Source organism: Dasypus novemcinctus, chromosome 30, assembly GCF_030445035.2.
Source record: "Dasypus novemcinctus isolate mDasNov1 chromosome 30, mDasNov1.1.hap2, whole genome shotgun sequence".
Classification (NCBI taxonomy): domain Eukaryota; kingdom Metazoa; phylum Chordata; class Mammalia; order Cingulata; family Dasypodidae; genus Dasypus; species Dasypus novemcinctus.
Window position 1 is genome coordinate 44580453 of NC_080702.1, and position 7967 is coordinate 44588419.

General features: G+C 38.1%; 2 pseudogenes; both read left to right on the forward strand.

The window, feature by feature from the left end:
* Positions 1–6152: 6152 nt before the first annotated feature.
* Positions 6153–7379, forward strand: LOC105745194 (G2/M phase-specific E3 ubiquitin-protein ligase-like; annotated as a pseudogene).
* A 4-nt stretch (positions 7380–7383) lies between these two features.
* LOC139436136 (G2/M phase-specific E3 ubiquitin-protein ligase pseudogene) lies at positions 7384–7967 on the forward strand (annotated as a pseudogene).

Here is a 7967-nt window from a genome sequence, read left to right on the forward strand (position 1 = left end):
AAGGGGCAGCAAAATGCTACCGTCTCTGGCCTTTATTTGTAATCCCACCAGAGTCACCAAAAATGTTGTGGAATTTAAGGGAAGTTCAATTATTTGAGTATAGAGAGGCCAGGACTCAGGAATGATTTTGAGAAGGAAAAATGGTTTATTGACGGCCGGCCGGACTCGGGAGCTTTCAGTTTGAATCCCGAGCCCTGAACAAGATTTTCAAACGTCTTTTATACAGAGAGGAAAGGCCAAATGGTCTCTTTGTTTCAGTTCTCAATAGGCTTCAATTAGCATATATCTTCCACATCTTAGGTAAGCTTTTAGCATGGACTCCAGACATTTTAGATAAGCCTTTAGCGCATTTGGTTTTTGCATTTCTCCTAAATACTTAAAGTTTATAGCCCCCGCATTGTTAAACATTTCCTGGGACTGGAGCCGCTGCCAGTCCCTAAGGACAGGACTGCAGCCTCTTACCGGTACACACCCACAAGTCAAACAACTTAGTTATCTCTGAAGAGACAAAGAGCCTTCCACCCATAGCCCACATCAGTTCTATTCACAGAGATCTCACAGAAAAAGCTGGCACTTTTGCGTGTAGTACATGGGGTCCCAAACCATCAGATAAAATAACTTTCCATAGATCCTTTATGCATAATTGCACCCCCAATTTTGAGTTGCATGGAATTTGCTGACTAACTCCTTTTTAAGTTAAAACATCCCCTGGAGAACTATTGTCTGGGGATTGGTTTTCCAGAAGCTATGAATTTTTCAAACCATCAATTGACGGTTCCTTTGTGCCCAGGAGTTCAGTTCTCAGTTAATCTCTTTCCTCTTGCATTTTATTAGAAGCTGCCAGGAGAAACCAGTTGCACTGTCCACATTTAGCTTGGAAATCTTTCAGATTAATATCCCAGTTCATTGTCTTCAAGTTATACTTTCCATCTGACATCAGAACTCAATTTTCCAAGTTCTATGCCACTTTAAAACAAGGATCACCTTTCCACCAGTTCCCAATAACACATTCATTATTTTCTTCAAAGTCCTCATGGGAAGTTCTTTGAGCATATATATTCTACAAACACTTCTGTCAAAGCAATCAAGGCCTTTTCTATCAAATGCCTTACAATTCTTCCATCCGCTACCTATTATGCAATTCAATACCCATTCCACATTTTTCTTTTCTCAATAGCAGCACACCACTCCTTTTATCAAAATCTGTTTTGGTTTCCTAGGCAGATCTATACCATGAAATAGTCCATGTTAAACAATGATAATTGATTTACTCTGTTTTGAGGAGGAAAATTTCCAAATCAAGACACTATTAGGAAACTGATGTGACTCAACCAATTGGACTCCTGTTTGCTGTATAGCAGGTCCAGAGTTTGATGCCCAGGGCCTCCTGGTGAGGACAAGCTGGCCCACACCAATTCAGGCCCATGGGGGAATGCTGCCCCACGCATGAGTGCCACCCTGTGTGGAAAACCGCCCAGTGCAGGAAAGCCTCCCTGCACAGGAGTGCCAGCTGATGCAGAGAGCTTAAGCAGCGAGATGATGCAACAAGTGACACAGAGGAGAGAAAATAAGAAGAAATAACAGAACAGGGATTTGAGGTGGCACAAGAGAGTAATCACCTCTCTCCAACTCCAGAAATTCCCAGGATCAGTTGCTGGAGCCGCCTAATGAGAATACAAGCAGACACAGAAGAAAACACAGTGAATGGACACAGAGAGTAGACAATGGGAGGAATGGGGGTAGGGGGAGAAATAAATAATAAAATAAATAAACAACAACAACAAAAAGACACTATCAAGGCAATGCTTTCTTCCTGAAGATCAGTTGCTGGCAATCCTTTATTCTTCTGTCATACAGCAAGGCATATGGCAGCACTGCTGGTCTTTCCCTTCTTTTCCAGGATTCACTGATTTTAACTTCTGGCTGCCATGGTTTTCTACATCTCTAAATTTCATTCTCTCATAAAGGACTCCAGTGGTAGACTTAAGAGTCATCCTGATTTAGGTGGGTAGCACATGAACTGAAGTATTCTCATCCTAAAGTCCCATTTATAATGGGTTCACATCCCCAGGAATGGATTAAATTTAAGGACGTGTTTTTCTGGGGTACATACAGCTTTAAACACCACACCTCTCTACTTGGAATACTTCAAAGCCAACCTTATCATTGCGAAAAAAAACTTTCGGCTCTAGGTAGTATTGTCCCAGCTGTCTCCACAATCTTGCATCTCTTCTTTCACTCGTCATTCATCAGACCCTTACTGTTTCACCTCCCAAAAGCTCTCGTCCAGCAGATATCCAAATGGCTCATTCCCTCACCATCTTTCAGAGTTTTGCTGCAATCATATCAGATAGAACTTCTCCATCCTTCTATATTTTTCTTCTTAGACCTGATCACCAATTGGTATATTATATATTTATTTTTGTTCACTTTCTTCTCCCTCCCACTCTTCACCCAATATCTCTGACTATAAATACCATGAAAGCATAGGCTTTGTCTTATTCACTGCTCTATCTTTAGTGCCTGAAACACTGTCTAGCACAAAAGAGGAAATCAATTCAGATTTTTGGAGTTAAAAAATGAGTACCTTCTTTACCTGGAATATTCTTTAAAGGTAAACTAGCTTTGTCACAAGGATACTAATACATCATAGAAGTTAGTTATCCCTACTTAATAACCTAGAGATATCTTCTATAAGGCAGCCATTGCTGGTATAAGAAAATTTCATTCTCTTTTAGAATATATGTGTTATGCAAACCACCACCATTCTGAAAGAAAGATATTTATTTCTCAGTATTCACAAGGCAATAGCAAACACTCTTGCTGAGCCTTTAAGAGATGACCAAGTTCAGAACTATAGAAGGAATTACTGATTTGGATCTTAAAGCTCTTTACTTACTTAGAAAAAAAAATGGGTACATCACTCAACTACTCAAGTAACTACTAGCAATTAATTCTGAGTTAAAATACACTAACACAGCTATCAGCTAATGAATAGTATATACTTTGTGATTTATGCTCTGATTTCTTGCTGTTTATTCTGACAACCATCTCAATTTTGCTACCTAATCTCACTTTATAGGTAAAGGAAAAACAATTTTCTTTTCCATTTTCCTTCTCCCAGTTGCCCCTTTGTCTCATTTGATCTCATTTTTAGTTTTTTATTTGTGATAGGAAGTGGAATTTTCTGTATTCAATTTACTGTGGCCTGTATCTTCGTCAATTTTGTTTCAGTGATACTGAAATCTTAAAACTGATAACTGCAGCTGGTCACAAAATATTTCTATAATAATAAGGTAGCAATATCTATGTTCATTTTTTATGGGAAGTTTCTTAATGAATTTTTAAAGCATGTATTTTTTTCCTATGCCAGCTCACTAATGCCAGAAGAAATTTCTTGGTTTGATAATTGCAGAAATGGTACAAGACATTAGGAAATAGAGACTGTGGTTTTCCTGTTTTCTCTAAGAAAGTTCAATCACAGTTTGTTATAAGGCAAAATAATCACAAGCTGCAAGAGCAGGGTCCAGCAAACTATAGCCCTCGATCAAATCCAGCTTTGGGCTTGCTGTGGAGGAGTCATTTCATTTTATAGGGTTGTAAAGAAAGAATATGCAACAGAGACTATATGAGGCCTAAAATATTTATTACCATGCTCTTTATTTTAAAAAGTTTGATGATATCTGTTCTGAAGTGTAGTCTGAAATTAAAACTTAGGATATCTTTTGCCAAGAAAAAGTGAAAATATCATTTCTATTGCAGATATATGTCTGGGAATATATACTAAATGCAGTGATGTACTGGAACTGGTTCATAATAGTAAGACCAGGCTGGCCATATCCAGGAATCAGCTATCAGTGGCAGTGTTCATACCATGAAAATTAGCAAATGCTACAAATAGTGCTTTGGGGGAATTATTTTTTTGTTTTGCTCATTTGTTTGAGATCCAGTTTATTAGTACACAGCTGACAATTTCATCCCTACATGAATTATAAAGTAAAATTTCTATCATAGGATATTGGAGTTGAAATGACCTTACACAAACCTCTGTCTAATCCCAGTGAAGTGGTCCTTGGCCTTTCTCATCCACTTCATCTGACTGAAAGTCTGCTTCTTGAAAAGTAGCCCTTTCTATTAGGGATTTGTATAACAACCACCGTGGACTTCCATTTCTGTAATATTGACTAAAATCCTTGCTACAAAATGCAGAGAAATTCTAGAAGAAGTACAGCAAGCATTCTTTTAAAAGCATAACTTCTTGCCTTCCCCCTGATAAGGGACATGAGGTGAGCCTCCCTGGCACCAAGAGAGTATTAACAAGCACCAATTAGTGATGCTTCTTTACAAAAAGGGAGAAATACTAAATACAAATTATTTCTTATGGCTAAGAGATTTCAAAGTGAATCAAGAGATATTTCCAGAGGTTGTGCTTATTCACCTCTCTGAAAGATCTCACTTCTGTCACAGTAAACAATATCTCAAGCAGGAGTGCTCCAAAGGGCTCTAGAGACATCTGGACCCAATAAGTAAGGCAGACAACCCCAGGAAATTGGCACCCCATCGATAGACTTTACCTGGAATTATATGATAACCTATCTCCCCAAAGAATCAGAGTTAGATTCATTTATAATTTCCCTACACTTGGTTCTTTTGCCCCTTTTATTTGAACCTATAATTAGCACTACACCTATTAAATTTATGTCCCAGAGGCTTAAATCTTTGTTCTGTTCATATGCCCAAATCTCAGCAAAGTTGCAGCTAAATACCTGCTCTCCACTTCATTGAACTCACCCAGGACAACTAACAAGGAAATGAGGAAGGACAGCTCCCATGCCAAAACCCAGAGTATCTACATCTACAAGCAAGACAGTTCCATTCATCTGCCCCATGGGATCTAAGCCCCCTCTCAATCAGAAGCAGAGTGGGCATCATTATCCCCAAATCCTCAAGATTGAGGAATGAACAAACATAAGGGGGGAATGCAACTATGGACCAAAGTAGACTTTTTCTTATTCTGGTAATGGAAGAGCTTGTAACACTGATATAAAGGCAGTGGTCACCAGAGGTTCTGAGGGGAGGAAGAAGGAATAGGTATAAAATGTGGCATTTGAGGGGCATTGGCCTTGTTCTGCATGATACTGCAGTGACAGATACAGGCCATTATACATTTTGCCAAAATCTATAAGTTGTATGTGTAATGTGTAAACCATAATGTAAACTATAGAACGTGGTCAGCAGCAACACTTCAATATTTGTTCATCAATTGTAACACTAATGAAAGATGTTAATTGGGGGAGGGGTAGGGTATATGGGAATACCCTGTATTTTTGATGTAACTTTTATATAATATAAAACTTCTTTAAAAATAAAGAAAAAAAATGTGCATAGCTATATGAATGCATTTGTCTCTGTCAAGGAATAAAAGCCACAAGAAAACTGGAAACCAGATGATCTAGTGAATGAGCTGAATCCATAGAAGCTGTATGGAGAGTTACTAGTCTCAAAATCAAAGGGCTTAGAATTTAAAATCATTCAAATACGGGAGAGGAGAGGGTGTTAACATTCAGGTTCACAGATGAAGGCAGTACATTTTGGTGATTAATAAATCAGTGAAAAGCCTCTAAATGACCAATCATCCAACAACTGGTACAAGTTAGTGAGAGGGAATGGTAACTTCCTAAGGTTGAATTCTGATTGGGGAAACAGTCTTCCCTGAGAAGTTACGGGCCTGTGTTTCAAATTTGCTCTCTATGGGTACTGCCAATCTGTAAAATGAACATAAAAGGGCCAGTGATAATCATTAAAGACATTTGGGAGACACAGATGCAAACCTCCTTTAAAGGATAAAGGTCTTCTAACGATCATGCAATCATGCAAAACACAAAGTTACTGAACAGTAAAGGATATACCTTACCTGAGAGCTTGCTTCTTGCAGGGTAGCCCATATGGTCAGCAGGCCTGACAAAAACAAAACATTTTAAATAAAACTGCAGGGGCATTTGAATCTTACTGGCCGTTGGTTGGGGCTGCTCCCGGTTGGCGTGTCCCGCAGCGCGAGAATGGAAAAGTGCTACCCCCGGTCCCGGAACTTCTGCCAAGACTGCCTTGTAAAATGAATGAAAATTAATCTGGTGACACACAGAACTTCGTTGATGTCAAGTGGAATTTGGCAGAGAGGTAAAGAAGAAGGAGTTTATGGTTTTCTATAGAAGACATGAGGAAGTAAGTGAAGAGAGGTTCTAAACAGAAACCCTATCTTTGGAAGAAATCTGGTGCTTTAATTGGATATGTTGCACCCCGGTGTAAAAAATTATTGTCATTTTTCATGTGGCCTTCAGAGAGAATGTATTTTCCAGATTACTGGCAACTTTGGGTCATTTCATTGGAACCATCAACCTGTTATATAATTACATCTAATTGTTATAGACAGTCTTTACCATGTACCATTTGGAATTTATTGAGCCTAGGCCAACATATAGTATATTACGAAGTCCTTGTAGTAAGAAGGCTTGGTTTCACAGAAACGGCTTACAGTTTCAAGCAATAAACGCAGGAGTGTTTTCTTCAGATGCATGTATGCAATGATAGTGATACATTTCAGAAAGAGATGTTGAGAATGGAATTCATATTCCTGAAAAAGATGTGTCTTGGGAACTAGAGGAAAATGCTTATTGAGAGCTTTTGCAGCACCATGAGCCTTGTGATGTCCAAGGATGTCACTGTAAAGGGCAAGAATAGAATTCACCTGACAGCAAATGAGAAATAAAACACTGTCAGTGTTGTGGTTCTAGTGGAACCCATTTAGACTGTTGCTCACCACGATCATGGGAACAAAATTGGGAGTGTTTGGAATGTGGAAGGTATCATCTACAATTTAGGGGATTTCAAAAGAAGCCAAAAAGCAAACTTAGCCTAATTCAAATAATATGGACATTACTGATTGTTAGAAGAGTCATCACCAAAATTACTCAGTCACCTGGAGCCCAGATCTAATGAGAACACCCCTGGAAGTCCCACTGGCCTGGAAAGGAGCAAGGAATCAACCTGTTAGAAGAAGGCTTAGGCAGCAAATTTAGAAGAGTTTTTAAACTGTATTAATAGAGTTAGGATTCCCAATTAAAAGAAAAACTAAAAGATTATATATCAACAAAGCCAATATCTGGAATAGTGCCTTAGATAGATTCAGAAATCAAAACTTTAATCCTGCATACTCAATTGAAACAGCCTATGTAAATGAAAATGATAAATTTGGCCAAGAGCATCCTGGATCAAAACAAGAATTTCTGAGTCTTTCAATGCAGCATCTTGAAAGCTCATCATTGTTTGAAGCGTCCTTGTCAAAGAACTTGTCCCTTAATGCCCAAGATAAATACTACAACAAATATGGCTTACTTTAACTCAGCAATAAATGAATGCTCTAACTACCTACAGCTTATTGGATGTCTTAGACATTAAGTGATAAATATATGTTGGTAAAAGACATACTTTTCTACCATGTAATTAAGAGAGCCCAAACACCTTTCGAAAGTTTTAAGCAGGGTCTGAAAACTCTGCATTTTAGGAAAAATTCTGACTTCTCCAGAAGCATTTTGCAGCATCCTCTATCATAAACCTTAAAATCTTTCTGTGAAAATTCTTAGTGATCTTTTTACAGTTTACCCATTGTTTAACATAAAACTTTGGGATTTTGGAACAGTTACTTATAAGGTATTGAAAATTGTAAATCTGCAAGAACAATGGAAGATATTCTTATTTTTGCAACTGGTTGCAGTTCCATTCCACCTACTTAATTTAAACTCACTCCTTCAACTGAGTGTCTGCATGTGAATTTTCCTATTAGAAACAAGTGTAGTATCTCTTCCAATAACTAATACATTTAAAGAATTTCAAGAAAATATGGACTTTGCCCTAAAAAGAACACTTTAAGACTAGAAAAGGAAGAAAGCTGTCACTATGTGGGACATTAA